We start from the raw sequence: 14,138 nt of genomic DNA, 5'->3' as shown, positions 1-14,138 counted from the left end.
TAAAGCAAGTTCTTGCTTCAACAATAACAATTTAAAATCAATGTTCATGCGGCGAAATTAATTTTTCCTCATTCTTGGCAGGTGGGGTGCTTGCCTGACAAAGCATTGAACAGTTCTTTGAATGATGAGCACAGCAATACAAACTGTTTCTTGAAAAAGGATTTTCTTCTTTACTTAGGGAGTTAACTTGGCTTGTAGCTGCTTGTAGAACTTTGAGAGAATAAAACAGTTCCTTTTCTGCAATAGACCTCACTGGAAAATCTCTCTGGTTTCTGCCAGTTTTACACACAGCCAAGTGGAAACATCACTATGTGATGCGCTCTCTCTCTCTCCTGCCGTTGCCTAAGGTAACAAAAATGCAGCTGCTGCACACTGTGTCTCAGGAATTCCAGAAGCTTCTCTCCCGTAAAGGTGCACGGTTTTTAACAGCGTCTTAAAGGCACAAACACTATTTTTAACCCGAGGAGAAAAATAATTACAAGTCCGTGACACCATTTATTTTTAAAACTGGGTTAGAGTTTCATTTTAATCTCAAAATAAGTTTAATTTCACTCAAAGCACATCTCAGTGTTATTTTTAACCCTCTCTGCTGCCAGCCACAGTGGGAGGGACACTGGTGATGGTTGATGATGTCCCTGTGGTTCTGCTTCCTCTCCAAACACCTAACAGCTACCAGGTGAGAGGCCAATAGTCAGGGAGGGAGGGGCAGAGCTGGCTGGTCCCTACTGTGCAGCTCAGCTTCAGCAGCACATTGAATATAAGCCCAGGTTAAAGCAGTGTCACTGTCGCAGGGGAGGAGGCAGTCTGGATCCAGCGAGTGAAGCCTTTGCAAAGGGTGTGGGGACATTAATGGTGATGGCTTTCTCTCCCTCCTCCCCGTTCCTCTTGTGAACTGCTTCAATCCTTCTCTCAGACCCCCAGTTCAGCTGGTAGCGCGCTTGCCTTTGAGTCAAAAGGTTGTGCGTTCAAGTCCCCCTCCAGAGTTTTTAGGCCAAAAATCTAGGTTGACACCCCAGTGCAGTACTGAGGGAGTGTGCTGCACTGAGGTGCCATCAATCAGATGAAATGTGAAACCAAGGCCCTGTCTGCTCTCTCAGGTGGGCGTTAACAATCCCAGGGCACATTATCAGAAAACAGCAGAGGAGTTATCCCTGGTGTCCTCAACCAACATCACTAAAATAGATTATCAGACCGTTATCTCACTGCTGTTTGTGGGAGTTTGCTGTATACCAACTGGCTGCCTGACTACTGGACAACTGATTTGAATTGGCTGTAAAGCGCTTTAGGATATCTTGAGATCATGAAAGGTGCTATATAAATGCAAGTCTTTTATAAATAATATGCACACGCTGCAGGATTCTAAATTACTGCCAATAAAGAAATAAAATATTTTCTCTAAATAAATCAGTACATGCTCTGTCTAATAATAAATGGCTGGGATGGAGATTAAAATTTAAATTCAATTATATAGCTCATCTGACTTTTTAAAATAACTGTAAACCATAAAAGCAAAAATAGGTTGATAGGCCTGTAACTCAATGCCATTAATATATAACTCTACAAGCAATAGGACACCTACTTATGATGTGGTGCCATAACCTTCCAATCCTACCTGGCTATCAGCAGAAATTATCCAGGTTTGACTTCAACATGCTTCTAGATTTTTTTTTTAAAAACAGCATAGATATCTCCACATAAAAATATAAAAGCTAGAATAGTTCACAATTGCCAGAAAAGCTGCATTTTCTCACTCAAAGAAAGAGCTGAAAAGACCAAGATTTTTAGGTAATATGGACTACAGAAAGATTGAAACCAGTCATAACAGCAATTTCAGTTTTTTTTTTAAATGGCTTAGATGTTGAAATATATATACACACACACACAATATAGTACATAAATATTCTGTCAAAAGATCATCACCCTGAAATGCAAAATCTGTTTCTCTCTCCAGAGTGCTGCCAGACTTTATGAGTATTTCCAGTATTTTCTGTTTTTATTCCAATGTTTTTGTTGGTCTCCCAAGTTCAACCCTTCATAAATTGCAATTCAAAACTCTTGCCACCACGCCATATCCTACATTAAGCCCTGGTCCTCTTTCATCTTTCTCCTCCTTAACTTAATTGGTTTGCCATCTCCCAACACTTAAATTTCAACATTTTTGTCCTTGTCTACAAGTTCTTCCTTGGCCTCCCCCTCCCTAACTCTACAATCTCCTACATCCGTATGTTTCAGCATATAATCTTTGCTATTCTGGTCCTGACCTCCTCTGTCACCACTTCCCAATAGTTTTGGGATTGGAAAGATGAATAGAAAAATTTATGAATCCAATTGTATTTTGCTAGTCAACTAATCTTAAAAAGTGAATCTTAAGTGATACGCAGTTACCATGATGCAATGTAAATATAATCTATCATCTTTATGGCTCTGTTTACCTGCACAAATACCAAAATAAGAGTGCAAATGTGATTTTAAGCAATGTGCAAGAAAGATAAGGAATTATTAAAAAAATACACGCATGTGCCAGGCTTAATATACTGAAAATTAATTTTAGAACAAGTTTATTTATTTATTTAGAGATACAGCACTGAAACAGGCCCTTCGGCCCACCGGGTCTGTGCTGACCAACAACCACCCATTTACACTAACCCTACAGTAATCCCATATTCCCTACCACCTACCTACACTAGGGGCAATTTACACTGGCCAATTTACCTATCACCTGCAAGTCTTTGGCGGTGGGAGGAAACCGGAACACCCGGCGAAAACCCACATGGTCACAGGGAGAATTTGCAAACTCCGCACAGGCAGTACCCAGAATTGAACCGGGTCGCTGGAGCTGTGAGGCCGCGGTGCTAACCACTGCGCCGCCCATTCTATTCAACGAAGAAAATGCAAGAACAATATTTAGAGATATTCACCTGTAGTAGTGTACCCATGAGACGCAGAGACAAGAAATGGGCTATACATCTTGAGACCAAACTTCAAAATTAACGGTCACTTAGACAAATGCGGATTAATTGAGAAAAGCCAGTACAGATTTGATCAGAGTAAATCATGTTTAGCCAGCTTAAGCACAAAAATCAAGGCTGACACTCCAGTGCAGTATTGAGAGGGTACTGCACTGTCGGAGGTGCCTTCTTTTGGAGGAGATGTTAAACCAAGGCCCTGTCTGCCCTCTCAGGTGGATGTAAAAGATCCCATGGCCCTATTTCAAGGATAGGGGAGGCGGAGGCGTAGTGGTAATGTCACTGGACTAGCAGCCCAGAGGCCCAGACTAGTGCTCTGGGGACTTGGTTTTGAATCCCACCAGGGCAGATGGTGAAATTTGAATTCAATTAATTAATTAAATAAAAAGCTAGTCGAATGGTGATCATGAAACCATTGTCGATTGTTGTAAAACCCCATCTAGTGCACTAATATCCTTTAGAGAAGGAGATCTGCCATCCTTACTTACCTGGTCTGGCCTACATGTGACTCCAAATCCATAGCAATGTGGTTGACTCTTAAATGCCCTCTGAGATGGTGTTGCAAGCCACTCAGTTCAAGGGCAATTAGGGATGGGTAATAAATGCTGGCTTAGCCAGTAAAGCCCGCATCCCACGAACGAATAAAAAAAGTTATCCCTGGTGTCCTGGCCAATATTTATCCCTCAAATCAACATTACAAAAACAGATTACCTTGTCATTATCACATTGCTGTTTGTGGATGTTTGCTGGTTGCAAATTGGCTGCCGCATTTCCTGCGCAACAACAGTACTTTGTTGGCTGTAAAGGGCTTTGGAGACGTCCGATAGCGGTGAAATGTGCTATACAATTGCAAGTCTTATTATTTACTATTTAACTTGATCGATTTTTTTGATGAAGAAACGGAGAGGGTTGATCAGGGTAATGCAGTTGATGTGGTGCACGTGGATTTCCAAAAGTTGTTTAATAAAGTGCCATATAACAGGCTTGTCAGGAAAGTTAAAGCCCGTGGTATAAAAAAGTCAGTGGCAGCATGGATACAAAATTGGCTGACTGACAGGAAACAGAGAGTAGTGATGAATGGTTGTTTTTCAGACAGGATAAAGGTATATAGTGGGGTTCCCCAGGAGTCAGTATTAGGACCACTGCTTTTCTTGAGCTATATTAATGACCTAGACTTAGATGTGCAGAGCACAATTTCAAAATTTGTGAATGACACAAAACTTGGAAGTGTTGTGAACTGTGAGGACAGTGATAAACTTCAAGAGGACATAAGCTGATCGCATGAGCAGACACGTGGCAGAAGAAATTTAATGCAGAGGACAAGGCAGGAGGAGTGCATTGTTAATTCAGTCCCACTTCTCCACAAGTCATAACATATTCTTTAAAGTGTTCCAACAAATGGAAAAGTCAATAGGATACTACTATTTTCCCCCAGAATAGAACACATTAAACCAGGTTTCTTTACTGAACAACAAAATTAACAGATTATAAAACAAGTCTTGACCAGTAAAGAAGTAAAACAATAGCACATAGTTCAAATTTTTAAACATCCAACATTAATTTTTAAAAAGTCCTCTTTTCTATCTTAACCAATTTTTGAAGTCCCTTTTTAACCTTAGTCCCTTTACACTCGCGCACACACACACACACACATATATTCCTATACCTAAGTTGGTTAACCGGAAAAAGTGAAAGAAAAGGATTTTTTCCATCAGAGCTCTGTGACAGGGGCAAAAAAAAACATAAATACATCACTTGCTCATTCCTTGAAGTAAGCAGCAGATATGTTGTTCCAAACTGGTATTCAGTCCAACCTTCTGAGCACATAGGCAAGTCTTTTTAAGAGTTCTTTTTCAGGCAGCGTTGAAAAGCAATTTAGCAGGCCTGCTTTTAGGGAATTGCGAGAAAACGAGATGGATTGTAGTCTTCCGTTCTTCCTTGGAATTCTTTCCTTTTTCTGTCCTTCTTTGGCACTTCAGCAGCACTTGACTTTTTTTCTCCTTCCAGAGCACAGGGGAATGGGACCTCGTGCAGGTTATGACACGGCAGCAGAATTTTGGATGAACTCAAGTTTACGGAGAGTAGAATATGGGAGACCAGCCAGGAATGCATTGGAATAGTCATGTCTAGAGGTAACAAAGGCTTGAACAAGGGTTTCAGCAGATGAGCTGAGACAGGGGAGAATTCGGGCAATGTTAAATGACATAGACCTTGGTGCACAGGGCATAATTTCAAAATCTGCGCATGATACAAAACTTAGAAACATTGCGAACTGTGAGGAGGTTAGTGTAGAACTGCAAAAAAAAAATAGACAGGTTGGTGGAATAGGCAGACAAGTGGCAGACGTAATTTACTGCAGAGAAGTGTGAAGTGATTCATTTTGGTAGGAAGAAAACAGAGAGACAACATAAAATAAAGGGCGCAATGCTAAAGCGGGTGCAGGAGCAGAGGGACCTGCTTGCATATGTGCATAAATCATGAAGGTGGCAGGACAGGTTGAAAGAACAATTAATAAAGCACACGGGATCTTGGGCTTTTTCAATACAGGCATAGAGTAAAGCAAGGAAGTTATAGTGACCCTTTATAAAACACTGGTTCGGCCTCAACTGGAGTATTGAGACAATTCAGGGAATCACACTTTAGGAAGAATGCAAAGGTTTTAGTGAGGGTGCAATAAAGATTTATGAGAATGGTTCCAGTGATGAGGGAATTCACTTGCGTGGATAGATTGGAGGAGCTGAGGTTGTTTTCCTTAGAGAAGCTTGAGAGGAGATTTGATAGAGGTGTTTAAAATCATGAGGGGTCTGGAGAGTAGATAGGGAGAAACTGTTCCCATTGGCTGAGGGGTTAGAACCATAGAAAAATTACAGCACAGAAGGAAGCCATTCAGCCCATCGTGTCCATGCCAGCCGAAAAAACTAGCCGCCCAATCTAATTCCACTTTCCAGCACCTGGTCCATAGCCTGGCAGGTTACAGCACTTCAGGTGCATGCCCAGGTACCTTTTAAAAGAATTGAGGGTTTCTGCCTCCATCACCATTCCTGGCAGTGAATTCCAGACACCCACTACCCTCTGGGTGAAAAAGTTTCTCCTCATGCCCCCTTTAATCCTTCTACCAATTACTTAATTCTGTGTCCCCGGAAACTGACTCTCTGCTAGGGGAAACAAGTCCGTCCTGTCCACTCTATCTAGGCCCCTCATAATTTCACACACCTCAATTAAGTTACCCCTCAGCCTCCTCTGTTCTAAGGAATACAACCCTAGCCAATCCAATCTTTCCTCATAGCTGCAACTTTCGAGCCCTGGCAACATTCTTGCAAATTTCCTCTGCACTCTCTCCAGAGCAACTATGTCCTTCCTGTAATGTGGCGACCAGAACTGTACGCAATACTCCAACTGTGGCCGAACCAGCGTTTTATACAATTACAGCATTACATCCCTGCTTCTGTATTCTTTACCTCGGCAAATAAAGAAAGCATTCCCTATGCCTTCTTCTCCACTTTATCTACCTGTCCTGCCACTTTGGGACCTGTGGACATGCAGTCCAAGGTATCTCACTTCTTCTACCCCTTTCAATATCCTCCTGTTTATTGTGTATTCCCTCGCTCTACTTGCCCTCCCCAACTGCTTTACCTCACACTTCTCCGCATTGAATTCCATTTGCCACTTTTCCACCCACTCAACCAAGTCATTGATATCACTCTGGAGTCTACAGCCACCCTCCTCACTATCAACTACACAACCAATTTTTATGTCATCAGCAAATTTCCCAATCATGCCTCCCACATCCAATACTGAGCCCTGTGGAACGCCACTGGAAACCGCTTTCCATTCACAAAAACATCCGTCAACTACTACCTTTTGCTTCCCGTCACTGAGCCAATTTTGGACCCAACCTGCCACATTCCCCTGTATCCCATGGGCTTTCATTTACTGTCCAGTCTACCATGCAGGACCTTGTCAAATGCCTTACTAAAATCCATGTAGACCACATCCACTGCACTACCCTCATCAATCCTTGTTACTTCCTCAAAGAATTCAATTAAGTAAGTAAGACATGACCTTCCCTTAACAAATCCATACTGACTATTTCTGATCAGTCCGTGCCTTTCTAAGTGGCAGTTTATCCTGCCCCTCAGAATTCATTCGAATAATTTACCCACCACCGAGGCCAGACTGAACAGTCTATAATTATGCGCTCTATCCCTCGCACCCTTTTTAAACAATGGTATAATGTTCGCAGACCTCCAATCGTCTGGCACCTTGCCTGTATCCAGTGAGGATTTGAAGATGATCCTCAGTGCATCCACTATTTCCTCCCTGGCTTCCTTTAACAACCTGGGATGCAATCCATCCGGCCCTGGTGACTTATCCACTTTCAAGGATCTCAGACCCTCTAGTACTTCATCTCTCATTATGCTAATCATATCTAATATTTCACACTCCTCTTTTACAACAATGTCTGCATCATCCCTCTCCTTTGTGAAGACAGAAGCAAAAAACTCATTAAGAACCTTGCCCACCTCATCTGCATCCAAGTGCAAGTTCCCTTGCATATCTGATAGGCCCTACCCTTTCTTTAGTTATCCTCTTGCTGTTAATGTACTGATAAAACATCTTTGAGTTTTCCTTGATTTTACCTGCCAATATTTTTTTCATGTCCTCTCTTTGCTTTTCTAATTTCCTTTTTTACTTCACCCCTACACTTCGATAGTCCTCTAGGCTTTCTAAAGTATTAAGATTTTTGTGATAGTCATAAGCTTTCTTTTTCTGCTTCAACATACCCTGTAAGCCTCTAGATAACCAGGGGGCTCTAGATTTGGCCGTACCACCCTTTATTTTTGTGGGAACATGCCTACACTGTGCCTGTAGAATCTCGCTTTTGAATACCTCCCACTGGTTTGCCATTGATTTTCCTTCCAGTAGCTGTATCCAGTCCACTTTCGCCAGATTGTCTCTCAGTTTCATAAAATTTGCCTTCCCCCAATTTAGAACTTTAACTCCTGTCTTATCTTTGTCCTTTTCCATGATTATGCTAAAACTAACTGTATTATGTTTGCTATTTCCTAAATGGTCACCCACTGCTACTACATATACTTGCCCAGCTTCATTACCGATGACTAAATCCAGAATTGCACCCCCTCTTGTTGGGCTTGTTAAGTGCAGGCTAAAAAAGTTCGCTTGAATGCAGTTCAAGAATTTTGTACCCTCTGTGCCCTTCACACGGTTTGTATCCCAGTTGATATTAGGGTAGTTGAAATCCACAACTATTATTGCCCTATAGTTTTTACACTCAAATTTGCTTATATATTTGTTCCTCTATCTCCCTCTCACTATTTGGGGATCTATAGTACACTTAGTAGTGCAGCTGCCTCTTTTTTATTTCTGAGCTCCACCCATCTGGCCTCATTTGTTGAGAACCAGGAGACACTGACTTAAAGGTGGATGGCAAAAGAACCAAAAGGTGACATGAGGAAAATCCTTTTTACTCAGCGAGTGGTTAGGATCTGGAATGCATTGCCTGAGTATGGTGGAGGCAGATTCAATCGTGGCTTTCAAAAGGGAATTGCTTAATTATCTGAAGAGAAAATATTTGCAAGGCTATGGAAAAAACATGTGAGTGGGACTAGCTGAGCTGCTCTTGCAGACAGCTGGCACAGACATGATGGGCCGAATAGCCTCCTTCTGTGTTGTAATCATTCTATGATTCTATGCATCAGACAGAACGGCATTAACTGTAACTATATCATGTTTAAACAGCCAGACATTGAGAGGTTCTACTTAGTTTCAAGATCACTTTGCATTGATGTCAAAAAAACATTGATCAAAATCAAAAAAAAGACTTGGGTAACTCAATTATGTAAATAAGACACCAACATCAGCCCAAGGGATTTCCATGTCAACGGTGGCCAACTGATACACCCAGCACATAAAAACAACTTATTTCTTTATAACTGAAATGACAAAGCACACAATGAATACCTGATGAAATCCAGTCTCAGACACTGGATTTATGTACAATGCTGAAGCTACTTTATTCTCAAGATAAAGCAATACAATTCCGAAAACAGAACAGAAACAAAGACTAGTAAATTCAACTAAAATATAGTTTAAAAACCTAACTTGTGTTTGCCCCTATAAACTACCTGAATCAAATTGGCACCAGAGACACTCAGGGTAGATTACATAGCAAAGTCAGTTTGGGTGTAAGGCAATAAAAACCAGAAGAATATTCACAACACAACTCTATCCACAACAGCAGATACATGCCTTCTGAAATCACTGATTGTTTCCACTTTTACCATCCTTGTGGGCAGGGAGTTCCAGGTCGTTACCACCTGCTGCATAAAAAAGTGCTTCCTCACATCCCCTGCATCTTTTGCCCAAAACCTTCAATCTGTGTCCCCGAATCCTTGTACCATCAGTTAATGGGAACAGTTTTTCCTTTACCAACTTAACTAAGCCTGTCATAATCTTGTGCACGTCTATCAAATTCCTCCAAGTCCCCTCAAACTCCTTTGCTCCAGGGAGAACAACCCCAGCTTTTCCAACCTAACCTTGTAACTAAAATCCACCATCCCTGCAATCATTATGGTAAATCTCCTCTGCACCCTCACAAGGACCCTCACTTCCTTCCTAAAGTGTGGTGACCAGAACTGGACACAGGACTCTAGTTGGGACCGAACCAGAGCTTTATAAAAGGTTCAGCATAACTTTCCTGCTTTTGTACTCGATATCTCTATTTATGAAGCCCAAGATCCCATATGCTTTGCTAACCACTCTCTCAATACATCCTGCCACCTTCAAAGATCAATGCATATGCACCTCCAGGTCCCTCTATTCCTGCACACTCTTTAGAACTGTGTCATTAAGTCTATATGGCCTCACTGTCTCTCTTCGGCCAAAATGCATCACCTCACACTTGTCTGTATTAAATTCCATCTGCCACTTGCCTGCCCATTCTGCCAGCCTATCTATGTCCTGTTGCAGTCAATTTGTAATATCCTCACTGTTTGCCATTGCTCCAAGTTTGGCATCATTGGAAAATTTTGAAATTCTACTCTATATTCCAAGATCCAAATCATTTATATATAGCAAAAAAAAAAAGTGGCCCTAGCACTGACTACCATCCTCCAGTCTGTAAAACAACTATTTACCACGACTCACTGTTTACGATCCTTAAGCCAATTTTTTTATCCAGTTGGACACTGACCCTCCTATTCCATGAGCCTCAGTTTTGTTAACCAGACTTGCATGTGGTACTTCGTAAAACGCTTCCTTAAAATCCATATACACAACATTCATTACTTCCCATTCATCAACCTTCTGTTACTTCATCAAAAAATTCAATTGGATAAGTCAAGCATGATCTGCCTTTTACAAATCTTAATCAACTCAAACGTCTCCAAGTGCTTGTTGATTTTTTCCCTGATTATTGTTTCTAAAACTGACCGACAATTGGTGTTAAACTAACTGGCCTGTAGTTGCTAGGACTGTTCTTACACCCTTTCTTGAATATTGTCACATTTGCCACTCCCCAATCCTTTGGCACCTTCCTCATATCTATGAAAGATTGAAAATTATGCCAAGCTCTTCCTCTACCTCCATCCCTACTTCTTTTAGCAACCTGGGATGCAAGCCATCCAGACCAGGTGACTTATCTACATTAAGCATAGCCAGCCTTTTTAGTACCTTTTTAGGGCGGCACAGTGGCGCAGTGGTTAGCACCGCAGCCTCACAGCTCCAGGGACCCGGGTTCGATTCCAGGTACTGCCTGTGTGGAGTTTGCAAGTTCTCCCTGTGTCTGCGTGGGTTTTCTCCGGGTGCTCCGGTTTCCTCCCACAAGCCAAAAGACTTGCAGGTTGATAGGTAAATTGGCCATTATAAATTGTCACTAGTATAGGTAGGTGGTAGGGAAATATAGGAACAGGTGGGGATGTTTGGTAGGAATATGGGATTAGTGTAGGATTAGTATAAATGGGTGGTTGATGTTCGGCACAGACTCGGTGGGCCGAAGGGCCTGTTTCAGTGCTGTATCTCTAATCTAATCTAATCTACCTCCTCCCTTTCAATTTGTAAACCTACCTATTGCCTCTACTCTCTCCACTTCTAACGGTATTTTGTCAGATTCCTCTTCCTTAGTAAATGCAATACAAAGTACTCATTAAGTATTCTAGAATTGCCCTGCACCTCTAAGCATATGTTACTCTCTTTGCCCTTAATAGGCCCCACTCCACCTATTACTATTTACATGCTGGAAGATGAATTTTGGGTCCCCTTTTATGTTAACTGCCATTCTATTCTCATATTCTCACTTTGCCAGTCTTATTTTCCTCTTCACCTCCCCTCTAAACTTATTGTATTTGGTCTGGTTCTCACTTGAAGAATTCACCTGACGTGCATCATGCACTCATTTTTTGCTTCATCCTAATCTCTATCTCCCTCGTCATCCAAGCAGCAGTGTTTTTGGTTCCCCTACCTTTTGCCCTTGTTGGAATGTACCTAGCCTGTACCTGAAGCATCTCTTCCTTAAAGATAACCCATTGTTCTGTTACAGTTTTTCCTGTCAGTCTTTGCTTCCATTTTACCCTGGCTAGATCCCTTCTCATCACATTGAAATTAGCCCTCTTCCAATCTAGAAATTTTACCATATTTTGTTCCTTGCTTTTCTGTATTACTACTCTAGACCTTATGATACAATGATCACTCTTACTCAAGTGTTCCTCCACAGCCACTTCGTCCACTTGGCCCACCTCACTTCCCAGCACCAGGCAATGCCTCCTTTCTAGTTGGACTGAGGACATACTGATCAAAGAAGTTCTCCTGAACACATTTCAGAAATTCCTCCCCATCCTTTCCCTTTACTCTAAAATTATGTTAAATTGATATTTGGGTGATTAAAGTCCCCCAATATCACACTCTATAGTTCTTGCACATTTCTGTGATTTCCCTGCAGATTTGCTCCTATATCTTTCTCTCTCTCACACTATTTGGAGACCTATAGAATACCCCTAGTCACGCCATTGTTCACTTTTTGCTTCTCAATTCTAACCAAATAGATTCTGTCCTTGTCCCATCAAGGTCATTCCCTCTTTCCAACAGTACAATGTCTTTCCTAATCAGTACTGCCACCCCACCTCCCTTTTTTCCTTTTCTATCTTTTCTCAACGTTTTATATCCTTGTATATTAAGCACCCAGTCCTCACCATTTTTGAGCCATGTTTCCATTATTGCCACTACATCATTTTCCCATACCGTTACTTGTGCTTGTAGCTCACCAACCTTATTCACCATACTTTGTGCATTTACAGACATGCAGTGTAATCCTGGCTTTGCATTACTCATAGTCCTCCTCAGTCCACTCCCATCTAATATGAAACTACTCCCTTCTTTAGTACTGTCCAACACTCTCAATTATGCACCTTATTCCTCTTTTCTACTTCTATATGCTGATACCTACCCCCCTGCAAATTTAAACTCTCCCCAACCATACTAGTGAAAGTCCCCATGAGGACATTGGTCCCAGTCCTGTTGAGGTGCAACCCGTTCCCTTTGGAATAGGTGCCTTCAGTCCCAGAATTGGTCTCAATGCCCCAAGAACCTGAAGACCTCCCTCCTGCACCATGCTTCAAGCCACACATCGATCCTCCCTAGCTTCCTATTTCTACTCCAGTTAGGGCATGGCACTTGAAATAATCCACAGGTTACTACCTTCGAGAGTCTACTCTAACTTCCTCCCTAACTTCTGAAAATTTGACCATAGGACCTAAATAACTGCCCTCTTTATGTCACTGGTACCTTCAAAGTTTCAATATTGGAATTCCAGGGTGGTGGGGGGGGAGGGGGGGGGGGGGGGGGGGGGAAGGGCAGGAATGTTATGCATTGCCATGGCGGGCGGCGTGGGAGAATGCCTGGAAAGCTCACAGCATTTATTTTAACAAAACTTTCACTTAACTTGCCCTTTAAATTTTAAATGTTCATTCAGGACTGTCAGCCCTTTAAAAATGGCACTGGCGCCTGCGCATTTGCACCGGACACCATTGCCATGATGTGGTGTTCATGCGTGCGGGCCGCATTTTTTTTTACGTCCGCCACCAGTCTTAAAATGCAGCCCAACATTTTGTTTGTACTATTTTGTGCATAAATTAGAACTTTATAAAGTGATAATTAGAAGATTCATTTTAGATTCATTAGAAGATTTACGGAAGAGATACATGTGCCACAGGGAAGTGTTGGAATGAAGGATCAAATATCCCAAAAAACATCCTCAGATAATTGCACTATTTCTGCTGAAACACAATGGGTCATGGTGGAGAACAAATGAAGAATAAACAATTTGTTTCACCTAGACGTTAGAAGAAAGTCTACTGTCAATAGTGCTGGCTAGTGTAGCACTGTATTGCTCTTTGCCCTCTGAAAGTTATCCATTAAAAAGGAGTAAGCACCTCCTAACCTCTAACTAGTAGAAATTAGATTCCCAAATATATACCAAAGAGTGTTGGGTATAAACATCTTTAATGATGAAATTTTACTCAGAATAGAGTACAATCTTTTATAACATACTTTGATAGGCAAGGGCCTCTGACTTAAAAGTTTGCTATGGTTTCCTCACAAATGCAGAACCCAGAAAAACATTCCTTCATGTTTGTTGTTTTCCCTAGTATAAAGGAGGGCCAGCTGTTCCTCTGATAGCTATGGCAACTGCAGAGTGAGGCTGCTTACTCTCTCTTCCACATCCCCCCCCCAACTTCATCTCATGTTTTGTTTAGATCGTACATATATAATCCATGTATATTTACCAAGCATTTGATTACCCTCATTACAACTGAAGTGATACAATACAGGACACACCTCAGTACAAATGTACAATATTGGCTCTTTTGAAGATACAACTTCCCTGTGTACTTAAACAGTTCAAATGTCATTTATGTGCCAAAGAATGAATAGGACTCACTCTAGCATCCATCATTCAGAACATTTTGGAAAAAGGTGAATGCTATGAAAAAATACAAACCAAAATTATTTTATTTTTTCATTTTTGTGAAACTTCAATGGCAATGTAGCACAATATTGTGCACCTTCAAGTTGTATATTTGCAAAGATTTTGTTTCCAAAGGGTTAAGACCCTCCTGCACAATCCCATAGTTCTATACCTTAAGAGTCCCAGTGCTG

The 14,138-nt window shown here is 41.5% G+C and overlaps 1 protein-coding gene across 2 annotated transcripts in view; it reads right to left on the bottom strand.

Moving 5' to 3' along the window:
• prickle2b (prickle homolog 2b) overlaps window positions 1-14,138 on the bottom strand; it is a 280,715-nt gene that overhangs the window by 261,259 nt on the left and 5,318 nt on the right. The gene's annotated exons all lie outside the window — the stretch shown is intronic.

This window comes from Heterodontus francisci, chromosome 19 (genome assembly GCF_036365525.1).
Source record: "Heterodontus francisci isolate sHetFra1 chromosome 19, sHetFra1.hap1, whole genome shotgun sequence".
Taxonomy (NCBI): Eukaryota; Metazoa; Chordata; class Chondrichthyes; order Heterodontiformes; family Heterodontidae; genus Heterodontus; species Heterodontus francisci.
Note: the sequence above shows the minus strand (reverse complement) of the source record. Positions and strands in the feature narration are given on the sequence as shown.